The 20,412-nt window shown below is 39.4% G+C and overlaps 1 long non-coding RNA gene across 1 annotated transcript in view; it reads left to right on the plus strand.

Annotated features, from left to right (window-relative positions):
• LOC129046475 (uncharacterized) overlaps positions 1-19,594 on the plus strand; it is a 31,994-nt gene extending 12,400 nt beyond the window's left edge. Inside the window, exon 4 of the long non-coding RNA XR_010406315.1 lies at positions 19,232-19,594. This is a non-coding gene — a long non-coding RNA (uncharacterized LOC129046475). The remainder of the gene's footprint in view (positions 1-19,231) is intronic.
• Positions 19,595-20,412: the final 818 nt, after the last annotated feature.

A 20,412-nucleotide genomic window follows, 5' to 3' on the forward strand; every position in this document is an offset into this window, starting at 1 on the left:
CTGATTGGACACACCAGGGGGCTGAGACCATCCTGGGTTAGGAACAATTGCAGGATTATTACATATTTGCTTCTTTGTGATATTACACAATCTTCTAGGAAGTCTGGGTGAGATCAAAGCCTTGCCTGACCTGGGAGATACTTGGTTAGAGGCATGTCCTCCTACCGCTACCTCCCCACCACCTTTTCTGATGCAGGCTAGGGTACTAAGAACAGCCAGGCATCACTTCTTCTCACTTTATTTTATTTTGGAGGGGTGGGGACAGTGTCTAACCTTGTCTGCTCCAGATCTGAGGTTCCTGCCTTTGGATATGGCCATTGAAGAGGTATAAAATGTTTGCATCCAACCACTGGCTTTCTTCAGCACAAGAGTTATAGGATGATGGTATGACAAGGGGCTGTGAACAGAGGGAGATTCTGGGATCATTAAAGGCATGATGTCACTCAAGGCTTATGAGAAGCCATGTGGGATCAATGGAATCTATATTTAGGAAGATTAGCAGTTATGCAGTACTTTGGGGTTAGGGACCACAGGCAGGGATCCCAGAGTATGTGATCAGTCAGAGATAAATTCCAGAACAAAATATTGGGAGCAGAGGGTAACACAGGATCCAGAGGTATTCTGGGTGAAGGCACACAAACTAGTTGGAGATGAGGGACGGAAAAGGGTATCATCATGACCACTCCCCCTGGAGACTTGCAGCTGCTTCTGGGCCTCCTTCCTCACAGAGGCTGCTGGGCCCTGAAAGGGGACATGAAGCGGGGCCTACCACGCATTCCACCGGCAACCTTTGTAAGATGTGCACCTTGTTGGAGGTGTCCATGAACTGGATGCCTCTGTTCATAATGAGCAGGAAAAGAAGAAATGTACAGGAAATAATGCCTTTTCATGGAGCTAAGCCCACATGAATTCCACAGCCTTATCTTTCCATAAGCAGAGTATGCCAGGACCCAGGGAAATGAACAGAGCAGCTGCCTCTGGGCATTTCTCTCATTACAGTTAGGGAGAATGGACACCACAGAGACCCACGGGATGTCTCAGTAAGAGGGCATTAGGAATAAAGTATTATGGGATTTGGGCTTGTGTTAGGTGATTTTGGAGAGGGTTCCAGGAAATGGAAAGATGGCAGGATGGGGAACTAAGCTTCCCAAGCCTCAGGCCTCCCATCCGGGGATTGAGCAGAGGACCTTCCCTCATAGGGTCCTTGTTTGGCATTTGATGAAATCACAAGGGCAGTGTAGGTCACACAGGTGTTTTGGCCTCAGGCACGCCTGGGATGTGAGGCTCAGCCTCCTCATCTGTAAAGAGGGAAACACCATGTGGACTCTGCAGGTATGTCAAGAGATTCAATATTATCACATAGATTAAAAGGTAAGTCAGTGTAGGGCGCCTGGGTGGCTCAGTCATTAAGCATCTGCCTTTGGCTCAGGTCATGATCCCAGGGTCTTGGGATTGAGCCCCACGTTGGGCTCCCTGCTCAGTAGGGAGTCTGCTTCTCCCTCTCCCTCTGCCTGCCGCTTCCCCTGCTTGTGCTCTCTCTCTCTGTCAAATAAATAAATAAAATCTTTAAAAAAAAAGATAAGTCAGTGTCATATTATGCACACAGTTAATAAGAATAGAGAGAATGATTATATGTCACCAGAGTTTAATAGAGAATTTTGCTTGCTTCAATTTTCCCTCTTTTCCAAGTTCATTTATATATTTTGGAAATGGATTTTCAACAGTATTCCACAAAGTAAATCGTTTAAACTTTCAAACCCACAGTTGTACCTCTGGGAGGTTCCTGTGGTCCTTGCCATGGAATACCTTGTCTGGTAAAAAGAAGAGATTCGTTTAGGAGTTCTCATGGGACCTTTTAGAGGAGGTAACATCAGTCCACAGCCTCCACAACTTCTCTACAATACCCGCCCCAGTTGTTCTCCATGGAACACCTCTGCGGTTCCACTGCTCAACTGGCCCATGTCCTGGGCATCCCTCTCAAAAAGTGCAAGAGGTTGGGACATCTGGGTAGCTCAGTCGGTTAAGCATCTGCCTTCAGCTCAGGTCATGATCCCAGGGTCCTGGGTTCGAGTCCCGCTTCAGGCTCCCTGCTCAGAAGGGACCCTGCTTCTCCCTCTGCCTGCCGCTCCTCCTGCTTGTGCTCAGCTTCTCTCTCTCTCTTTCTGACAAATAAATAAATAAAATCTTAAAAAAAAAAAGTGCAAGAGGTGAATCCTGGGGCGAAGCTTCAGATAGGACATTAGAAAGCTCTAGAGTCTTCAGTGCATTGTATGAAGCCACACAGCCCGTGAGACTTTTGGAACTCACTCTCATCGGACTCCTTGCAAATGAAAAAGTGTATCTGGAAATGGTGAGCTGGTGGAGTGACTAGATGATTAAGGATAATCAAACCATTATCTGTGTCTGAGGAAACTTCCCACAGGAAGTGAGGTTTAAACTGAGACCCGAGGGAGGCTAACCAGGGAAACTAACCAGGGAAAGAGGGGAGCGGAGAGCTAATCTGAGACCCCAGCCAGGTATCATGGTCAGGGAATACTCCAGGACTTGGTTTGTCCCTGAGGAAATCCTGTGTGGAAATCCACTACCCAGCAGTTGGGCATCTCTGGAAAATTGTGTGTAACTTCACAGCGCAGTTGTAGAGGAGCCTGAACCTCTTTTCCCTTTGCTCTGATCCCAGACCTGTAATATGATTTTCATCTGTGGAACCATAGAAAAGAAGAAAACTGCTGAGTAGTGTGATTTAATCATGATTTTGTTTTATATACTCTTTTACAACTCACAATGCAAAATAACTTTTAATAGGTACTTTTTCCAAATAATAAAAAATTGGAGATTAGTGTCATCTAATGATAAAATCCAGAATGGTGGCTTGGACATCATTTACCAGGAAAGGAGGGGCTCCATCAGAAAGAATTTTCTGGAAGTTTACTTGAAAATGAAATAATCTAGACAGAGCCCCCAGACATTAAATCACATTAAATCATGTGACAAGAAGTTTTCTTCACCTTCTTCCAGGATATAAAAAGCTGTGTGTGTGTGTGTGTATGTGTGTGTGTGTGTGTGAGAGAGAGAGAGAGATAATGTTAAAATATGTATAGATATATATAGTGAAACACATATGTAAGTGTGGGCATACAGATATAAATTTTGTTAAACTTTCTGTAATCTCGCTTTTAAAATTATGTGTATGTGTATTAAATGTGTGTGTATATATTAATATAAAGATATATTATATTTTGACAATATTTTTATAATCAAATTCCCAATCAGGAATAAACTACAACTTTATCTCACCTTTTTATGATTTCAAAATTATATGTATTTGTTTCAAAATTAAATGCAGCGGAAAAATGTGTATTGCTATTGAAAAAGTTTTTGTTATATTTCTTTGATCCTATTACATAGCAAGATGTCCATACATGGTAATTTAGTTTATATTCTCCAAATATATTTCTGTGTGTATAGTACTGTATAAGTAGGTTCACATGAACATATATATTGTTCTTCTAAATTTTAATCACTACATATATATGAGTGTGTATATCTTTTATAATATGCCTTTTTATTTATATATGTTATACTTATTTGTTCTTTAATCTTATATGTTTGTGATGCAGAACTTTTATTTAAATTATTTCATTGTAGATTTTGAATAACACCCTTCTAGGTATTCAAAGTTATTTTCATATTAAGATTATTTAATATCTGCCTGTGAAATATGCTGGAAATCTTTTCCCATAATTCACATTTCCTTAATGTTACTTCTTTTTGTTTTTGGGTAGACAAAGTCTTTTTTAACCTTTTAACCTTTCATTATTTTTTCTAAATAAATTCATAATATAGTTCACTGTAAAAAATTGGAACCAATTAATGTCCATTTGCTACTTAATGATGGTTGTTAATCATTGTTAGTGATTGTTAAAAAGAAAATTTGTGACTTTACTGATACTGAGGGAGTTGAAGATTTTGTCAGGAGAGTATGTGAAATGGTGGATTTTGGAATTAAGTTTGGATGGTAAACAAGATTTTTATGAAAGTGATAACAATGAGAAAGTTAAGATGTTAATGTGAGGAAGAGCATTGGTAATAATGAAACATGAAAAACCTTGGAGTAACAGAATTCATCCTTGAAACTTCTTTTTAGTCCGTATGCCTTTCTTTGCTATTTCATATTTTAGTTGAATATTAAAGAAACAATTTCCCATTAAGTTTGAGAGAGAAGTGATAGTCATGATGAACAGAGGACTGGAATCAAATACCCAGGCCCCAGATTCCAGACCTAGCACCGATCATTAGACTTGTAGTGAGTCACTTGCCCCCTGTGCTGGCCTCTGTTCTAACACACAATTATCCTCCATATAGAGATAAGTCTTTACTCAAATGTCACCTTCTTCAGAGAACTTTTATGACTGCACTACTTAAAAAAATTCAGCCCCACCCCGTTCCAGGCACTCCCTCTCCCCTTTCCCTGCATTACTTTTTCCAAAATAAAAATGATAGGAAAAACTAAGGTAGTGCTCACTTATGTGTTCGTATGTACTAACACATTTATTTCTCACATCAAGGGAAGTACTATTATTATTACCATGATTATTATTATTGTTGTTATTATATCCATCTATGAGATGAGGAAAGGTAGGCACTGAGAGGTTTAAGTACCCTCCGTAAGGCCACCCAGCTGTTATGTGTACACAGCTGTGACTGAGACTCATCATAGTGCCTCCAAAGTCCCTGATCTTAATTATTACCTTCTTGCTCCTCTCTATTATCAACTCTACTATATCACGAGCTCCATAAAGGCAAGGACTTTGTTCATTTTGTTCATGTTTATATCCTGAAGCAGAGGCACAGAGTCCTGTAGCTACCGCGTCAAAAATCTGATACTAATATAGCCAGCACAGTATCTTTTCCTTTACTTTATTTTCAGCCTATTTGACCTTTATATTTAAACTGCATGTCCCTAGACAGCACATATTTAGATCTTGCATTTTAAATTCCTTTCCTATATTTTAACTTAGGAGTTTAGTCTATTTACACTTAAAGTAAATATCAATAAAATTAAATTTAATTATAACACTTTATTTTTAATGTATCTCATTTAAAAACATTTCTCCATTCTTTCTTGTCTTCTTTTAGATTAAATGGATGTATTTTAGAATTCCATTCCGCTTTATTGATTTTTTAACTATACCTCTTTACATTTCTAAGTGATTGCTTTTAAGGATTACAATATAAGTCACTAACCTTTTACAGTGTTTTTATTTTTATTTTTTATTATTTTTTAAATATTTTATTTATTTATTTGACAGAGAGACACAGCGAGAGAGGGAGCACAAGCAGGGGGAGTGAGAGAAGGAGAAGCAGGCTTCCCGCAGAGCAGGGAGCCTGATGCGGGCTCCATCCCAGGACCCTGGGATCATGACCCCAGCCGAAGGCAGACGCTTAATGAGTGAGCCACCCAGGCGCCCCTACAGTGTTTTTAGAATCCACATTGTAGGGATGCCTGGGTGGCTCAGTCGGTTAAGCGCCTGCCTTCAGCTCAGGTCATGATCCCAGGGTCCTGGGGTCGAGTCCCGCATCAGACTCCCTGCTCAGCGGAGAGCCTGCTTCTCCCTCTGCCTGCTGCCTCACCCTGTTTGTGCTCTCTCTCTCTGACAAACAAATAAATAAAATCTTAAAAAAAAAAAAGGATCCATATTGTACCACTTCACATAAGATGAAAGGACCATGTTTTCATACATTTCCTTTCACCACACCTCTCTTTTATGCTATAACCGTCACATGTATTGCATCCACATAAATTATAATTCTACAACACATGTTATAATTGTTGCTTTAAACAGTCATTTGTATTTTAAAGAAATTAAGAGGGAAATAAAAAGTAGTTTTTAAAATAATTACCCACATATTTACCATTTCTTCTGCTTTTTATTCCTTCCTATAGATTAGATTTTACATCTGGTATCAATTATCTTATATTGCAGATGTACTGACAATGACTTTTCTTAGTTTTTCTTTATAGGACACTTTGTTTTGCTTTGACTAGTGACATATATTTTTGTTGAATAGAAATTTATGGATTGACAGGTTGTTTTTTTCTCCTTTCAGTTCTTCAAAGATGCTTTCCCACTGTGTTCTGGCCTCCATTGTTTCTAAAGAGAAGTCATTTATCATCTGTATTGTTGCGACTCTGTATATAATGGGTTATCTTGCCCTCAAACTGCTTTTAAGGTTTTTTTCTCTGTCTTTGGCATTCACCAATTTGTCCATGATGTGCTTAGGTGTGGTATTCTTTGTCTTTGTCTTGCTTGGGATTTTCTCAGCTTCTTGTATCTGTAAATGTATGTCTTTCACCAAATTGAGGAAATTTCCCTCATCATTTCTTTTTTTTTTATTCTTATGTTAATCCCCATACATTACATCATTAGTTTTAGATGTAGTGTTCCATGATTCATTGTTTGTGCATAACACCCAGTGCTCCATGCAGAATGTGCCCTCCTCAATACCCACCACCAGGCTAACCCATCCTCCCACCCCCCTCCCCTCTAGAACCCTTAGTTTGTTTTTCAGAGTCCATCGTCTCTCGTGGTTCGTCTACCCCTCCAATTTTCCCCGCTTCATTCTTCCCCTCCTGCTACCTTCTTCTTCTTTTTTTTTTTCTTAACATATATTGCATTATTTGTTTCAGAGGTACAGATCTGAGATTCAACAGTCTTGCACAATTCACAGCGCTTACCAGAGCACATACCCTCCCCAGTGTCTATCACCCAGTCACCCCATCCCTCCCAGCCCAACCCCCACTCCAGCAACCCTCAGTTTGTTTCCTGAGGTTAAGAATTCCTCCTATCAGTGAGGTCATATGATACATGTCTTTCTCTGATTGACTTATTTCGCTCAGCATAACACCCTTCAGTTCCATCCACGTCGTTGCAAATGGCAAGATCTCATTCCTTTTGATGGCTGCATAATATTCCATTGTATATATATACCACCTCTTCTTTATCCATTCATCTGTCGATGGACATCTTGGCTCTTTCCACACTTTGGCTATTGTGGACATTGCTGCTATAAACATCGGGGTGCATGTACCCTTTTGGATCCCTACTTTTGTATCTTTGGGGTAAATACCCAGTAGTGCAATTGCTGGATCATATGGTAGCTCTATTTTCAACTTTTTGAGGAACCTCCATACTGTTTTCCAGAGTGGCTGCACCAGCTTGCATTCCCACCAACAATGTAGGAGGGTTCCCCTTTCTCTGCATCCCCGCCAACATCTGTCCTTTCCTGACTTGTTAATTTTAGCCATTCTGACTGGTGTGAGGTGGTATCTCATTGAGGTTTTGATTTGGATTTCCCTGATGCCGAGTGATGTTGAGCAATTTTTCATGTGTCTGTTGGCCATTTGGATGTCTTCTTTGGAAAAATGTCTGTTCATGTCTTCTGCCCCTTTCTTGATTGGATTCTTTGTTCTTTGGGTGTTGAGTTTGATGAGTTCTTTATAGATTTTGGATACTAGCCCTTTATCTGATATGTCATTTGCAAATATCTTCTCCCATTCTGTCGGTTGTCTTTTGGTTTTGTTGACTGTTTCCTTTGCTGTGCAAAAGCTTTTTATCTTGATGAAGTTGCAATAGTTCATTTTTGCCCTTGCTTCCTTTGCCTTTGGCGATGTTTCTAGGAAGAAGTTGCTTCGGCTGAGGTCGAAGAGGTTGCTGCCTGTGTTCTCCTTTAGGATTTTGATGGACTCCTGTCTCACATTGAGGTCTTTCAACCATTTTGAGTCTATTTGTGTGTGTGGTATAAGAAATGGTCCAGTTTCATTCTTCTGCATGTGGCTGTCCAATTTTCCCAACACCATTTGTTGAAGAGACTGTCTTTTTTCCATTGGACGTTCTTTCCTGCTTTGTCAAAGATGAGTTGACCATAGAGTTGAGGGTCCATTTCTGGGCTCTCTATTCTGTTCCATTGATCTATGTGTCTGTTTTTGTGCCAGTACCATGCTGTCTTGATGATGACAGCTTTGTAATAGAGCTGGAAGTCCGGAATTGTGATGCCGCCAGCTTTGCTTTTCTTTTCCAACATTCCTCTGGCTATTTGGGGTCTTTTCTGGTTCCATACAAATTTTAGGATTATTTGTTCCATTTCTTTGAAAAAAGTGGATGGTATTTTGATGGGGATTGCATTGAATGTGTAGATTGCTCTAGGTAGCATTGACATCTTCACAATATTTGTTCTTCCAATCCATGAGCATGGAACGTTTTTCCATTTCTTTGTGTCTTCCTCAATTTCTTTCATGAGTATTTTATAGTTTTCTGAGTACAGATCCTTTGTCTCTTTGGTTAGATTTATTCCTAGGTATCTTATGGTTTTGGGTGCAATTGTAAATGGGATCGACTCCTTAATTTCTCTTTCTTCTGTCTTGTTGTTGGTGTATAGGAATGCCACTGATTTCTGTGCATTGATTTTCTATCCTGCCACTTTACTGAATTCCTGTATGAGTTCTAGCAGTTTTGGGGTGGAATATTTTGGGTTTTCCACATAAAGTATTGTATCATCTGCAAAGAGTGAGAGTTTGACTTCTTCTTTGCCGATTTGGATGCCTTTTATTTCTTTTTGTTGTCTGATTGCTGTGGCTAGGACTTCCAATACTATGTTGAATAGCAGTGGTGATAGTGGACATCCCTGCCGCATTCCTGACCTTAGGGGGAAAGCTCTCAGTTTTTCCCCATTGAGAATGATATTCGCTGTAGGTTTTTCATAGATGGCTTTTATGATATTGAGGTATGTACCCTCTAGGCCTATACTCTGAAGAGTTTTGATCAAGAAAGGATGCTGTACTTTGTCAAAAGCTTTTTGTGCATCTACTGAGAGGATCATATGATTCTTGTTCTTTCTTTTGTTAATGTATTGTATCACATTGATTGATTTGCGGATGTTGAACCAAACTTGCAGCCCAGGGATAAATCCCACTTGGTCGTGGTGAATAATCGTTTTAATGTACTGTTGGATCCTATTGGCTAGTATTTTGGTGAGAATTTTTGCATCCATGTTCATCAGGGATATTGGTCTGTAATTCTCCTTTTTGATGGGGTCTTTGTCTGGTTTTGGGATCAAGGTAATGCTGGCCTCATAAAATGAGTTTGGAAGTTTTCCTTCCATTTCTATTTTTTGGAACAGTTTCAGAAGAATAGGTATTAATTCTTCTTGAAATGTTTGGTAGAATTCCCCTGGGAAGCCATCTGGCCCTGGGCTTTTGTTTTTTGGGAGATTTTTGATGACTGCTTCAATTTCCTTAGTGGTTATAGGTCTGTTCAGGTTTTCTATTTCTTCCTGGTTCAGTTTTGGTGGTTGATACATCTCTAGGAATGGATCCATTTCTTGCAGATTATCTAATTTGCTGGCATAGAGTTGCTCATCATATGTTCTTATAATTGTTTGTATTTCTTTGGTGTTGGTTGTGATCTCTCCTCTTTCATTCATGATTTTGTTGATTTGGGTCATTTCTCTTTTCTTTTTGATAAGTCTGGCCAGGGGTTTATCAATCTTGTTAATTCTTTCAAAGAACCAGCTCCTAGTTTCGTTGATCTGTTCTACTGTTCTTTTAGTTTCTATTTCATTGATTTCTGCTCTGATCTTTATTATTTCTCTTCTCCTGCTGGGTTTAGGCTTTATTTGCTGTTCTTTCTCCAGCTCCTTTAGGTGTAGGGTTAGGTTGTGTACTTGAGACCTTTCTTGTTTCTTGAGAAAGGCTTGTATTGCTATATACTTTCCTCTTAGGACTGCCTTTGCTGCATCCCAAAGATTTTGAATAGTTGTGTTTTCATTTTCATTGGTTTCCATGTATTTTTTTAATTCTTTAATTTCCTGGTTGACCCATTCATTCTTCAGTAGGATGCTCTTTAGCCTCCATGTATTTGAGTTCTTTCCGACTTTCCTCTTGTGATTGAATTCTAGTTTCAAAGCATTGTGGTCTGACAATAGGCAGGGAATGATCTCAATCTTTTGGTACCAGTTGAGACCTGATTTATGACCTAGGATGTGATCGATTCTGGAGAATGTTCCACGGGGACTAGAGAAAAATGTGTATTCCGTTGCTTTGGGATGGAATGTTCTGAATATGTCTGTGAAGTCCATTTGGTCCAGTGTGTCATTTAAAGTCTTTATTTCCTTGTTGATCTTTTGCTTAGACGATCTGTCCATTTCAGTGAGGGGGGTGTTAACGTCCCCCACTATTATTGTATTGTTGTCGATGTGTTTCTTTGCTTTTGTTATTAATTGCCTTATATAATTGGCTGCTCCCATGTTAGGGGCATAGATATTTACAATTGTTAGATCTTCTTGTTGGATAGACCCTTTAAGTAGGATATAATGTCCTTCCTCATCTCTTATTACAGTCTTTGGTTTAAAATCTAATTTGTCTGATAGAAGGATTGCCACCCCAGCTTTCTTTTGGTGTCCATTAGCATGGTAAATGGCTTTCCACCCCCTCACTTTCAATCTGGGGGTGTCTTTGGTTCTAAAATGAGTCTCTTGCAGACAGCATATCGATGGGTCTTGTTTTTTAATCCAGTCTGATAGCCTGTGTCTTTTGATTGGGGCATTTAGCCCATTTACATTCAGGGTAACTATTGAAAGATAGGAATTTAGTGCCATTGTATTGCCTGTAAGGTGACTGTTACTGTATATTGTCTGTGTTCCTTTCTGGTCTATGTTGCTTTTAGGGTCTCTCTTTATTTAGAGGACCCCTTTCAAGATTTCTTGTAGGGCTGGTTTCGTGTTTGCAAATTCCTTTAGTTTTTGTTTGTCCTGGAAGCTTTTTTTCTCTCCTTCAATTTTCAATGACAGCCTAGCTGGACATAGTATTCTTGGCTGCATATTTTTCTCATTTAGTGCTCTGAATATATCCTGCCAGTCCTTTCTGGCCTGCCAGGTCTCTGTGGATAGGTCTGTTGCCAATCTAATGTTTCTACCATTGTAGGTTACATATCTCTTCTCCCGAGCTGCTTTCAGGATTTTCTCTTTGTCTCTGAGACTCGTAAGTTTTACTATTAGATGTCGGTGTGTTGACCTATTTTTTTTGATTTTGAGAGGGGTTCTCTGTGCTTCCTGGGTTTTGATGCCTGTTTTCTTCCCCAAATTAGGGAAGTTCTCTGCTATAATTTGCTCCATTATACCTTCTGCCCCTCTCTCTCTTTCTTCTTCTTCTGGGATCCCAATTATTCTAATGTTGTTTCATCTTATGGTATCGCTTATCTCTCGAATTCTGCCCTCGTGATCCAGTAGTTGTTTATCTCTCTTTTTCTCAGCTTCTTTATTTTCCATCATTTGGTCTTCTATATTACTGATTCTCTCTTTTGCCTCATTTACCCTAGCAGTTAGCGCCCCCATTTTTGATTGCACCTCATTAATAGCCTTTTTGATTTCTACTTGGTTAGATTTTAGTTCTTTTACTTCTCCAGAAAGGGTTTGTCTAATAACTTCCATATTTTTTTCAAGCCCAGCTAGTATCTTTAAAGTGATGATTCTGAACTCTATATCTGACATCGTACTAATGTCCGTATTGATGGAATGTTCTGGCAGTCGGTACTACCTCTTGTTCTTTTTGTTGAGGTGATTTTTTTCCTTCTTGTCATTTTGTGCAGAGGAGAATAGATTAATGAGAGAACAGAATGCTAGCAGAGTAACAATGTCCCCAGAAAATATACTCTAAACAAATCAGAAAAGACCTGAAGCAGTGGAAAAAGAAACGGAAAGAGAGAAAAAAGAAAAAGAAAAAGATAAAAACAAACAGAAACAAACAAAACAAAACAACAACAACAAAAAACCAGAATGTGATCAAATATGATCAGGCTGGTATATAGATCAGTGCCACACACTAGATTTGGGGTGTATTTTGGTCTTTTAGAAGAAAGTGCCTCCCAAAATTTTAAAGAAAGAAAAACTTATATATGTACAAAAATAAGGGTTGATATGATGAAGGGATGGAATATGACTGTAAAGATGGAAATCATAAAAAATTTTATAAAAGGAATTGATAAGAAGTTGTTTGAAAAAAAGAAAGAAGAGGATTTAAAAAAAGAAAAAAGAAAAAAAAGGGAGAGAATGTGATCAGGCAGGGGAGTAGAAAAAACCATATACTAGAGATTTAGGGTATATTTTACTCTGTTAGAAGAAACTATCTCAAAATTTTAAAGAGAGAACAACTTATATAAATATGCCAAAAATACGGGTAACTACTATGACGGGATAGAATATGACTCTAAAAATGAAAAATAAAAATGGTTTTTTAAAAAAGGGATTGATAAGATGTTGGTTGAAAAAGGGAAAAAGAAAAATTCAAAAAAAAAAAAAAGACAGTTAAAAAAAAATTAACTTTGAAAGACTAAAGAATCATGGGGAAAAGCCATGAATTCTATGTGCATTATTCCCCTAGCGCTGGAGTTCTGCCGTTCTCATTGATCGGTAAACTTGGTCTTGGCTGGCTGTTCTCGCTGGTCTTCTGGGGAGGGGCCTGTTGCCGTGGTTTCCAAATGTCTCTGCCGGAGGCGGAATTGCCCCGCCCTTGCCCCCTCCCGGCTAAGTAATCTGCTCAGGTTTGCTCTCCGGGGCTTTTTTTCCCTGCGAGCTTTCCGTACAGCTTTGGAGGCGTAGAGTGAAAATGGCGGCCTCCCAATCTCCGCCCCGGAGGAGGCGAGAACTCGGGGCCCCGCTCCTCAGTGCGCCCCCAGAGAAAAGCCATCAGTCACTCCCGTCTCCCCGCTCTCCGGCCGCACTCCGTGCTCACCCGGCCTGTGACCGCGCGTTTCTATCTCTGGCACCCGACCCCGGGTGGAGTCTCCAAACCCAGCAGATCCCTGCGGTGCGCTCCCGTGTGGCTCCTCCCGGGAGAGGAAGGGGAGTCTCCCCGGATCTGCCGCTTGTTGGGTCCCTGCTGGAGGAGCAGGGGCCCGACTGTGCCGCGGATCACGGTTTAGGGCAACCCCGAGCTGAGAGCCCGCGCCTGGGCTCCGCCTCTGCAGCCGGCTTCCCCGCTCCGATACCTGGGAGCTCTGCCGCCCTCAGGCACCCCCGGTCTTTCTGTGACCCCGAGGGTCCTGAGACCACACTGTCCCGGAGGGTTCCACCCCCCGCTTAGCCACCAGACGTCCCTCGGCGGAGCAGACTTTTAAAAGTTCCGATTTTGTGCTCCGCGGCTCTATCACTTGCCAGAAGCGGCCGACGGAGGCCCCTCCCCCGCCGTCTATCCTCCCGAATATCGCCTTGGATTCACTTCTCTGCACGTCCTACCTTCCAGAAAGTGGTCGCTTTTCTGATGAGAGAGTTGTTGCTCTTCTTTTCTTCGATCTCCTGTTGAGTTTGTGGGTGTTCAGAATGGTTTGATCCCTATGCAGCTGAATTCCTGAGCGGAGTCGAAATCCAGGTCTTCTACTCCTCTGCCATCTTGCTCCGCCGGTTCCCTCATCATTTCTTTAAATACTTTTTATTCCCCATTGCCTCCCTTGTCTTCTCCTGGCATTCCAGGTACACATATGTTAGACCTTTTGCATTGTCCCCAGGTCATTGTGACTCAAATTTTTTCACACATTTTCTCCCATTATTCAAACTATATAATTTCTATTGATCTCACTTTAAGTTTACAGACTCCTCCATTACCTTCAGTCTTCTGTGAAGCTCATCAGGAATTTTTTTCTTTTAGATATATTTTTCAGATCTCACATTTCCATTTATAAGTATTTTCCATTTCTTGTTTTCATGCATTATGGGAATATTTTTCTTTATGTTTTTGAGCACGGCTATAATAGATTTTCTGCTGTTTCCAACCTCTAGCTCTTTTGGGGGTCAGTTCTATTGATTACCTTTTTGCTTTGGTATGGGTTATATTTTTCTGTTTTTTCAAATGTCAAATAATTTTGGGTTGTATCATGGATATTGTGAACGATACCTTATAGATTCTGAATTTTGTTTCTCTAAAAACTATTTATTTGTTTCAGCAAGCAGTTAACTTGGCTCAATTTTGAATCCAAACTCTGTCTCTCCTGCAATTAGCACTAGCTGAACTATTTCAGCTCAGGCTAAAAGAACAGAAACTTAGCATTTTCCTCACCATGTGTATGTAGTTCAGGGGTCAACCAGAGGTTTGGGCCAAGACTTTACACAGAATTTGTGGTACCTTCTTTGTGGCTTTCACCTTCCAGTGAGTTCCTTCTTCATTTTCCAGCTGCTGTGGTTGTCCCAAAATCTGTCCATTGAGTCCTAAACTAGTAAGACTAGAGATGTCCATCTGAGTTTTAGACATTCCACATGTAACCAGGCAAAATGTCATAAAAACAGGCAGTCAGATTCTATTCCCTCTTCCAAATGTTAACTTCCTTCCAATCTCTGCTTGCTTTCAGTCTATTTCAAGTGCTTTCAGATAGTTATATTAATTTTTTCCAGAGTTGTTAATTGTGAGCTATGGGAGGATTGGTCCAACATGAGTTACTCTGCCATTACTGGACTTGAAACATATACTGTGCCTTTAATTATGGAAAAAATGAGTCATTGGACTTCTTGCCTGAGGAGTTTGGGAGCAATTTAATTGTTTAAGTGAGGACTGCCTACTTAAGTAGAGACAGAGAACACAAATAGAGATGAATTCTTCGGTTAGTATGAGGAAAAATATATAGGTTTCATATATAGATCCTTATATTTAGAAAAGTGAAACATAAATTAAAATGAATTATTTTTACCAGAATGCCTTAAATTGGGAATATGTGAACTTTTATAATAAATCACTGGACTCTTCTTTCCTCCACAATGTACACTGTCTTAAACCACAGCAAGTGATAAGAAGTTCCTTTCATCTATACTCTTACCTAAAGAGAACTCTGCATATGTGTGAGCACACACATACACGTGCATGTGTGAGATAATATATGTAATAGAAATATAAAGATAAATATATTTTCAAAGGAAAATGCAATCTTACCATACCATATGTTTGCAACATGTCTTTTTCAGATAACAACATATTTTCCAAGAAATTAAATACATTTCTAAAATAATTTTTGTGGTTTAATTCACAGGTTTATCCTATATTTAAATTTTTTAATTTTGTTTACTTTTACTGATTACATAATTGTTATGTTTGCTCAAAACAAGTTATTATCTTGTATTTTCCTTTCCCTCCATCTATGTTATGTATTAATACAGTTATATAAATTATAAATCTATCTACCTATCTATATATATATGGAAACTGTATCCAAATGTTAACTTTGTTTATCGGTGGGTATTTGGATTGCTGGTTGTTATTACCTCTATACTTGATTGTACTCTCCAGCAATTTACTGCTATTACTATTGCCATTTAAATGTCAACTGGTACATGGTTCCATTGCAGATGGGTTCTCTGGTTCCTGCCCTGTAGGGAACTCAGGGAATTCTGAGCATTTGTCCCACATATGTTATTTTATTTATTCCTGCGAGGAAGATAATTATCATCCCCATTCTCTAGATAAGGAAACTAAGGTTTGAAAATAAGAGGGATATTGTGTAGGGTCACACAACCCCTGAAAAAAAAGACAGAGATGGTAACCAATGCCTTTTGGACTGCCAACCCCATATTCTCTCCAGGATACTACCAAGTTCAGCTAAAACATAATCCCTCAGCTGTAAATTACATGCTTACAACATTCAGAGTTATTTTCATATTGGAAAACCATCAGGATGATGTGAAAGGAGCTTATGTTTTAGGTTTGATTCAGCTTTCAAGAACCTTACCCTCTTTGTCTTTGCTTTACTCTCCTCATTTGTATAATGGGAATTGTAGATTTGGCCTCCATTGGTTGTAGTTAGAATTAAAGGGTCTAAAAAATGCTGGCATGAGGTGAGACTCTAAAATAGTTAATTTATCACCCTTCCCACAGGTCTTCTTTCCCCATTTAAAGACTGTGCTTTTATAAAACTACCTCAGTAACTTGAGGACTGGTTGAATCACAAGGTCATCACGCTAAGGCCACTTACCCCTTTTCTGCATGATACAACCTATGAAGTCAACCCAGCAAGTTAAGACAACCAATCCTTGAGACTGGAAGACCACAAGGCTTCCAAATGGGAGGTTTCTGGGTGCTGGGGACCAAGATCCAGAACGCTTCTTCCGTCTCTTATAGGATGGATGTCCTTGTGTGCCTCAATTGGGTTATATGTAAAATAAGACTAATAGCATCTTTCTTTTTTTTTAATTTAAATTCGAATAGCCAACATATAATACATCATTAGTTTTTGATGTAGTGTTCAATGATTTATGAGTTGCATATAACACCCAGTGTTCATCACATTGTGTACTCTCCTTAATGCTCATCACCCAGTTACCCCATCTCCCCACCCACCTCCCCTTTCCACAACCCTCAGTTTGTTTCCTGGAGTCAAGAATCTCTCATGGTTTCGCTCCTTCTATGATTTGTTCCCATTCAGTTTTCCCTCCCTTCCCCTATGATCCTCTGCACTATCTCTTATATTCCACATATGAGAGAAACCATATGATAATTATCTTTCTCTGATTGACTTATTTCACTTAGCATAATCCCCTTCAGTTCCATCCATGTTGATGTAAATGGTAGGTATTTATCCTTTCTGATGGCTGAGTAATATTCCATTGTATATATGAACCACATTTTTTTATCCATTCATCTGTTGAAGGACATCTTGGCTCCAAGACAAGACTTATAAAACTCAACACCCCCCAAATACATAATACAATTAAAAATGGGCAGAAGACATGAACAAACATTTTTCCAAAGAAGACATCCAGATGGCTGACATGAAAAGATGCTCAACATCACTCATCATCAGGGAAATACAAATTAAAACTACACTGAGATACCACCTCACATCTGTCAGAATGACTAAAATCAACAACACAGGAAACAACAGGTGTTGGCGAGGATGTGGAGAAAGGCGACCCTCTTGCACTGTTGGTGGAAATGCAAACTGATGCAGCCATTCTGGAAAACAGTTTGGAGGTTCCTCAGAAAGTTAAAAATAGACCTATCCTAAGATTGAGCAATTGCATTACTAGCATTTACCCAAAGAATACAAAAATACTAATTCAAAGGGATACATGCAACCAGATATTTATAGCAGCATTATCTACGATATTTATAGCAGCATTATCTACAATAGCCAAATTATGGGAACAGCCCAAGTGTCCATCGACTGATGAATGGATAAAGAAGAAGTGGTACATATGTACAATGGAATATTACTCAACCATAAAAAAGAACGAAATCTTGCCATTTGCAATGGCATGGATTGAGCTAGAGAGTGTTACGCTAAGTGAAATAAGTCAGCCAGAGAAAGATTAGTATCATGATTTCACTCATATGTGGAATTTAAGAAACAATACAAATGAGCACAGGGGGAAAAAGAGAGAGAGAGGCAAACCAAGAAACAGACTCTTAACTATAGAGAACAAACTGATGTTTACCAGAGGGGAGATGAGTGGGGAGATGGGTTAAATAGGTGATGGGGATTAAAGAGTGGACTTGTTGTGATGAGCACCGGGTGTTGTATGGAAGTGTTGAATCACTATATTGTACACCTGAAACTAATATTACACTGTATGCTAACTAACTGGAATTTAAATAAAAACTTAAAAAATAAATAAAATGTGCAGAACCTCTGACTTTATATTATTTGTGGGAATTTATCCTTGTCTTGTTTCCAGGATTTTGTATGATAAATAATGCCACTGTGTACTTTGTAGTGTGTGGTTTCTTAAGCAGTGGTTGGAATAAAAGGAGGATGGTTGTAAGAGAATTGAGGAAACTGTCAGGAGAGTTGTTGAAGCAATGGCCTGTTGTGACATTGAGGCTGCTTAGCAGAGGCAGAGGGCTGATATTCATTGAGACTACAGGGGTTGAACAGAGGGAGGTAGCCAATCTGGAGGTTAATGTTAAAGTCAGCAATAGCATTGGCAATAGAATTAAGGAGCAAAATTCATACTTAAATTAGTTTCTCCCTGGGAGTTTTCCTCCTGGAGGACATCATTGCCTTTTCTGCATTTAATCACTGTGCTGGGGAAGGCAGTTAGGATCATGGAAGCCTGAGGTGTAGAGAAGAAGCAGAAGAGTTAAGACATAAGACACATGACTTCTGCCTGCTTGGGAGCTGAGGGATATCCTAGTGCCTATCATATGCCAGGCACCATGGCTGCTACCTTGTCTGGCCTGTCAGTTTTATCCTCTATATTCTTGTGGTGTGGGGAGTTATCACCTCCATTTCCCAGATGAAGAGACTAGAGCACAATTCAGTGAATTATCTTGTCTGGGATCCCACAGCCACTAGGTGGATGATCAGAGATGAGAACCAAAGTCCTAACTGCCAATTCTATGTTCCTTTCAGGATACCATGGAACCTCAACTGTAAATCCAGTGGTTATAAATCAGGTGATATAGATATACTGACTTACTCTGTAGGGTAGTGGATATTCTTTATTTTTGATAATTAGGTCCCAGTCTTTTCTCTCTGATTAGTTAACTGCATCATCTTGGACAGTTCCTTGGACCTCTCATTCCCCAGTTGAATTACGCGTAAAAGCCCCAGATTTGGGGTGGATCTTCTAGTCCTCTTTGACTTCTTTTTTTTACATCAGTTTAATGTTTTTCTGTCTCCTCCTTTTGGCAATGAAGGTAACAATGTACAGGCACTCACTCAAGAACATCAGGTGCGGACCTTTTCTACACTAAATCTTAACTGATGAACAGATGTGAGATGAGAGGTTCTGGCTGAAGTGGATTTCCAAGACTTGGATCTGATTCATTCCACAGCAGACACATAAATACACACACACACACAAACACACACACACATCCCAATGGGGGTGTCAGGTGTAAGGAGGAGAGGAGGGGATCTAGATGTGTGTGACAACCAGGCCCCACCATCAAGACAGTCAGCTATAGACCACCCTTAATGAACTTCCACTTTCATCAAGCCTGAAGTCTTTTGTTTCTCTAGTCTGTCTCTCCAGTTGTGTTTGTGTGTCTGTATGGGAGGTATACAGAATATCTTAGTGAAGTGGTGACAGAAACCTTAGTGTTAGCAAGTGCAAAGAGCAGGATCAGCCTTCCACTTTGCTGTCCTTTAATTCCCTCAATTTTTAGGAGGTTTGAAAAACTTTTCACATATTTGATTGCCATTTCTGCTTTGAGTGATCTGTTTTTTTCATTGCCAATTCATTTTCTTTCATTTAGGTTCCTCTCCCACCATTTTATTGTCTGGTTGGATGTTACGGACAGTGTTCCATTGAGCTGGGAACAGAAGAAGCTGTACATTCATTTTACAAATATTTGTGGAGTGCCCACTTTGTGCCAGGCATTGTTCAAGGTCAGGAGAAGCAGCAGTGAAGAAAACAGTCACAAATTCCTGCCTTCCTGAAGCTTATCTTCTGGTGGATACTGATTTTAAATATTGGAAAATTACCCATGGTGTTCAAAAAGAAATTTATTGGCGCTGTTCTAGATGCAGTAGATATAGTGGTAAACAAAGCAAGCAAAAATTTCTTCCCTGCTACAGTTGTACTGGGAGTCAGTCTGAAAACTTGAACATGGTGGACCCAAGTACTCCTTGAATTAAAAGTTCATTGACTAAAACCAGAGGGCTCATGTGTTCATTTAGAAAATTTATATTTTTGTGAAAGTTTATTGAGATAGCAAGCACACACCATACAATTTCTCATTTAAGGTGTACAATTCAATGGTTTTTTAGAACATTTTCATCACCATAAATAGAAATTCTGTACCCCTTAGCTATCACTCTCTTATCCCCTCATTCTTCCCCTAGTCCTAAGCAACCACTAATGTACTTTCTGTCTATATGGCTATCCTTATTCTGGACATGTCATATAAATGGAATCGTATCATATGTGACCTTTTGCGTCTGGCTTCTTTCACTTAGCATAATGTTTTCAAGGTTCATCCATGTTGTAGCGTGTATCAGTACTTTTTAATGTATGAATAATATTCCATTATATGCATATACCACATTTCATTTCTCCATTCATCCATTGATGGACATTTGGGTTATTTCCATCTTTTGGCTATTATAAATTATGTTGCTTTTAAGATTAGTGTGTAAGTTTTTGTTTGAACACTTGCTTTCATTCTTTTCTGTATATACCTAGGAGTAAAATTGCAGGCCACGTGTTCATTTTTAAACCAAAGCAGATATTATTTGTGCATAATTGACCAAAACAAATGCACACGTGAATAAACAAAACTATTTTCATGACATTACCAAATGGCTGGATATGAACAAGAGCCAGCATGGAATGTGGACAAATACAATATCTGAAATTTTGAGAGAGGGCATTTAGCAGTTAAGTTAATGCTTTCCCATACTTCACAAATAAAAGTTACACATGTAGAAAGCAGTG

This window comes from Mirounga angustirostris, unplaced genomic scaffold, assembly GCF_029215605.1.
Source record: "Mirounga angustirostris isolate CCGP_5_RB_7025 unplaced genomic scaffold, mMirAng1.0.hap1 SCAF_11, whole genome shotgun sequence".
In the NCBI taxonomy this organism is placed as follows: domain Eukaryota; kingdom Metazoa; phylum Chordata; class Mammalia; order Carnivora; family Phocidae; genus Mirounga; species Mirounga angustirostris.